Here is a 4,838-nt window from a genome sequence, read left to right on the forward strand (position 1 = left end):
TGGAAATGCCTACAAACCTCAGCTTTCGCCCGCCATCCATAGTCAGGTGTCCGGGCAGAATCAGCGCCGGCCTCCCAGCACCCGTGTGCTTGCCGGTGCGGCTAATGGGGGCGGCAGATGACTTCCCACCATGTTTCTTCCTCGCGGGTTTCCGTGAGCATCCAAGGTCTCGCTTTGGCGCGGCCCGGGCACCGCATCCCAGGGCGTTTGCCTCGCTAAGCCGTCATTTGTAAGGCCCGGGATCGGACCGCCTACTAGAGGCAGAGATGTCGCGAAATCGAGCCGCAGGCCCCAGTGGCCTAATGGATAAGGCACTGGCCTCCTAAGCCAGGGATTGTGGGTTCGAGTCCCACCTGGGGTAGAGCATCTTTTTGGTCCTTGCACTCTAGAATCCATGTGCCAATAGTTCCGCCGCTCGAAAGACTCCCAACACACCGGGCTCCGGTCCGCGGATGGAAAACCGGCTAGATCCCAAAGCAGGGACCTGGAGGCCGCTGACTTTTGGACAGCGAACAGGCCGAGCGGACAAGGAGGGGGGAAGGATGCGAGGTCACCAGGGCGGGAGGAGGGGCTGAGGGACACTGAGTCCCGGGCCGGGACGCGCCGACTATTTGACTGCAAACGAGGTCCGGGTCAGCTGCACAGCAGAAGGCGAGCTGAGAGCACGCGGGTGGGGCGCCCCTGAGTCCCCAGATCCCTAGGCTGCAACCTCGGAGGCTCGTGCTCTGCGATCGCAAAAGCTAACGTGGGGCCAAAGCGCTCCCGCCCCGACACCACCCCAGGTGGGACTCGAACCCACAATCCCTGGCTTAGGAGGCCAGTGCCTTATCCATTAGGCCACTGGGGCGCGACGGCCTGGGCCGACCACGTGGTCCGTAGTAACGCGCAGCGGCGCGCGCACAGGCCTCAATCGGCCCTACCACGACGCCGGCCGGACCGCGGACCCCGAGGACCAGGGCCGGGCCCGAGAGGCCTACAGGACAAGTAGGGGGCGCGGCCGCGGGGCCACGCGAAAAGTTAAAACTTCACGGTGAGGCGAAACTGAGGACGATGACGGACGGCAAGGGGCGCGGAAAGTGAACGCCTGAAGGAAGCAGAACCAGGCGGATGAAATCATGAAGAAAGCGGGTTCGCATTCTGAACTCGGGAGGAGCTGCTCGTCCAAAACGAAGCCGACCACGAAGGGACTCGAACCCTCAATCTTCTGATCCGAAGTCAGACGCCTTATCCGTTAGGCCACGCGGTCCCAGAGCGTAGCGATTCGTGGGAAGATAGTTGAGCGCACCCTCCCGGAGGCGGCGTTGGCCCGAGGGAGAAAACCGTGGGCTTTTAGCCTCAGGGCGCGCGTCCTCGGGGTTGCAGAGCAACAGACACTCTGCGCCAGCGCCGGGGCGGCCGCAGGTGGCTCCCACTTAGCGAGGAGGCAGCGTGCCCCAAGAAGTAGTGTGTCTGACTTCGGATTAAGCGTTTGAGCCCCTTCGTGGTCGAAACGCTTTAATCCTGAGAAGAGGGCGACACTCTTGCGCCGCAACCAAACCCGGCCATTGCCCTTGTTTCAGGCGCGGAGACAGCGCGGGACCCTCTCCTCGCAGCTACTTCCATCACCTGGGGCTCGTGTCCAGTTAGGCTTTGCACCTGGGAACTTCCGGTTGACGTCACTACGCCGGCCTGCGGCGTCATAGTTCAAGAGACAAGTGATCGAGCGCCATTTTCGTGAAGCCCCAGTGGCCTAATGGATAAGGCACTGGCCTCCTAAGCCAGGGATTGTGGGTTCGAGTCCCATCTGGGGTGGGGGTGGATAGACCACCGAACGTTCATCTTTACATCCCTTCACGACCACCAGATGGCAAGTTTTTCTCCTTCCTTCTGAGACCGTTTTCGTGTTTGTGGATGCCACTTTGCCGTTTCATTTTGATCGAGCCTGACTCTACTCTGAGAGGTAGACTGATACGAGGGCAAATGGTTCCCCATTTCGTGTTGTCTCTCTGGGTTGACGTCTAAACAGTCACGTGGCGAACGGGCTCCGCCAGCTACGAATCCCTGTGCAAAAGAAGCGAGCTTGTTCAGTGCGAGTCCATCTTTGTGAAGTTAAAAGCAGACCACGCAGTAGCAACCCCGTCCCTCCCTGCCCCCCGGAGCCCCCAGCTGGAGACAGGCAGGCCGGGTCGGGGTGGGCGCTGACCAGCTCCGTGCCCTTCGTTTGAGAGCGCGCCCGCCAGTGCCCTGTGCTGCGGCGAGAAGGGGTGCAAGGACGCTTGTGTTTGCACGCTCCTTGGACAGTGGGGCGACAACGGCCAGTCTCTTGTGTGCACCCAGGTCCCATGGGTAAAAGATGACCCTGCTCGCATTGGGTGATCGCAGCGCTGTTTAAAAAGGGATTAACAGATAAACAAGGTCTTCCTGCTTAGCACAGGGAACTAGATTCAATATCCTATGATAAACATAATGGAAAAGAATATGAAAAAGGATTGTTTTGGCACTCAACAGAGTATTCTAGAGTCCTCTGCCTCTTTCTAAGCTTCTAGGATTACCAGCTGGAATGCCAAGTGTCTGATAGTAAGGGTGGTGTGAGAGGGGCAGGTAGCAACTTGCTATGGCCACAACCAGGGGAGGAGAACAAAGTACCCAGAGGACCCTGGAGTAAGCAAATTGCATTTGATCTCGTGGGCAGAGGGTTTTAAGCAGAGGAATAAGATAACTATATTTGCATTTTGAAAAAATCCCCTTGGCAGCACCTTAATAAATGAATTAAAGACAACACTGTAAATCAACTATGCTCTGCTCTGCTAAGTCACTTCAGTCGTGTCCGACTCTGTGCGACCCCAGAGACGGCAGCCCACCAGGCTCCCCCGTCCCTGGGATTCTCCAGGCAAGAACACTGGAGTGGGTTGCCATTTCCTTTTCCAGTGCGTGAAAGTGAAAAGTGAAAGTGAAGTCGCTCAGTCGTTTCCGACTCTTAGCGACCCCATGGATTGCAGCCCACCAGGCTCCTCCGTCCATGGGATTTTCCAGGCAAGAGTACTGGAGTGGGTGCCACTGCCTTCTCCGGTAAATCAACTATACTCCTATATATATATGTATATTTTAAGAAGGAATTAGAGGCAGGTGAGAGTACAGGCAGGGAGACCTCTTAGGGAGAGACTGTGATTCAGGGAAGAAATGACCAAACCATGAATGGAGGCTCTAGCAGGTCCGTGAACGATCTTTGCCTGAATAAACTACAGTTGACCCTGGATCAATTTAGGGATTAGGGCTGCCGACCCTTCTCAGTCAAATAATCTTGACTAACTTTACACTCTGCTCTCTGCACCCGCAGGTTCAACTGACCTCAGATGGTATAGTTCTGTAGTATGTACTTAAAAAAAAAAAAATCCACATATAAATGGTCCCAATCAGTTCCAACTTGTGTTAAGGGTCAACTGTACTTCATTAGGGAGAAGGCAATGGCACCCCACTCCAGTACTGTTGCCCGGAAAATCCCGTGGATGGAGGAGCCTGGTAGGCTGCAGTCCATGGGGTCGTTAAGAGTCAGACACGACTGAGCGACTTCACTTTCACTTTCCACTTTCATGCATTGGAAAAGGAAATGGCAACCCACTCCAGTGTTCTTGCCTGGAGAAGTCCATGGACAGGGAAGCCTGGTAGGCTGCAGTCCATGGGGTCGCACAGAGTCGGACACGAATGAAGTGACTTAGCAGCAGCAGCAGCAGTACTTCATTAGGGATCACAAAATAGCAATTTTCCCAATGTTACTTTTCTTTCCACATTTATTAACTGGAATACTTTGTAAAGGACTTTTGTCATTAACTAGGTCTATTAGTTTATCCTGAAATACTTTTGTTTAAATTAAGACACGATCAGATCAGATCAGGTCAGATCAGTCCCTCAGTCGTGTCTGACTCTGTGACCCCATGAATCGCAGCACACTAGGCCTCCCTGTCCATCACCAACTCCTGGAGTTCACTCAGACTCACGTCCATTGAGTCAGTGATGCCATCTAGCCATCTCATCCTCTGTCGTCCCCTTCTCCTTCTGCCCCCAATCCCTCCCAGCATCAGAGTCTTTTCCAATGAGTCAACTCTTTGCATGAGGTGGCCAAAGTACTGGAGTTTCAGCTTTTGCATCATTCCTTCCAAAGAAATCCCAGGGCTGATCTCCTTCAGAATAGACTGGTTGGATCTCCTTGCAGTCCAAGGGACTCTCAAGAGTCTTCTCCAACACCACACTTCAAAAGCATCAATTCTTCGGCACTCAGCCTTCTTCACAGTCCAACTCTCACATCCATACATGACCACAGGAAAAACCATAGCCTTGACTAGACGGACCTTTGTTGGCAAAGTAATGTCTCTGCTTTTGAATATGCTATCTAGGTTGGTCATAACTTTCCTTCCAAGGAGTAAGCACCTCTTAATTTCATGGCTGCAGTCACCATCTGCAGTGATTTTGGAGCCCAAAAAATAAAGTCTGACACTGTTTCCACTGTTTCCCCATCTATTTCCCATGAAGTGATGGGACCGGATGCCATGATCTTCATTTTCTGAATGTTGAGCTTTAAGCCAACTTTTTTACTCTCCACTTTCACTTTCATCAAGAGGCTTTTGAGTTGCTCTTCACTTTCTGCCATAACGTGGTATCATCTGCATATCTGAGGTTATTGATACTTCTCCCGGCAATCTTGATTCCAGCTTGTGTTTCTTCCAGTCCAGCATTTCTCATGATGTACTCTGCATGTAAGTTAAATAAACAGGGTGACAATATACAGCCTTGACGAACTCCTTTTCCTATTTGGAGCCAGTCTGTTGTTCCATGTCCAGTTCTAACTGTTGCTTCCTGACCTG

The 4,838-nt window shown here is 53.1% G+C and overlaps 4 non-coding genes across 4 annotated transcripts; 2 read left to right on the top strand and 2 right to left on the bottom strand.

Moving 5' to 3' along the window:
- Positions 1–288: 288 nt before the first annotated feature.
- On the top strand, positions 289–361 carry TRNAR-CCU. Its single transcript has one exon. It is a non-coding gene; the product is annotated as a tRNA-Arg (tRNA).
- Positions 362–774: 413 nt separating this feature from the next.
- TRNAR-CCU lies at positions 775–847 on the bottom strand. The gene has a single exon. It is a non-coding gene; the product is annotated as a tRNA-Arg (tRNA).
- Positions 848–1,173: 326 nt separating this feature from the next.
- TRNAR-UCG lies at positions 1,174–1,246 on the bottom strand. The gene has a single exon. It is a non-coding gene; the product is annotated as a tRNA-Arg (tRNA).
- A 472-nt stretch (positions 1,247–1,718) lies between these two features.
- On the top strand, positions 1,719–1,791 carry TRNAR-CCU. Its single transcript has one exon. It is a non-coding gene; the product is annotated as a tRNA-Arg (tRNA).
- Positions 1,792–4,838: the final 3,047 nt, after the last annotated feature.

The sequence above is a fragment of the Bison bison genome, unplaced genomic scaffold (genome assembly GCF_000754665.1).
Source record: "Bison bison bison isolate TAMUID 2011002044 unplaced genomic scaffold, Bison_UMD1.0 scf7180017864371, whole genome shotgun sequence".
NCBI lineage: Eukaryota > Metazoa > Chordata > Mammalia > Artiodactyla > Bovidae > Bison > Bison bison.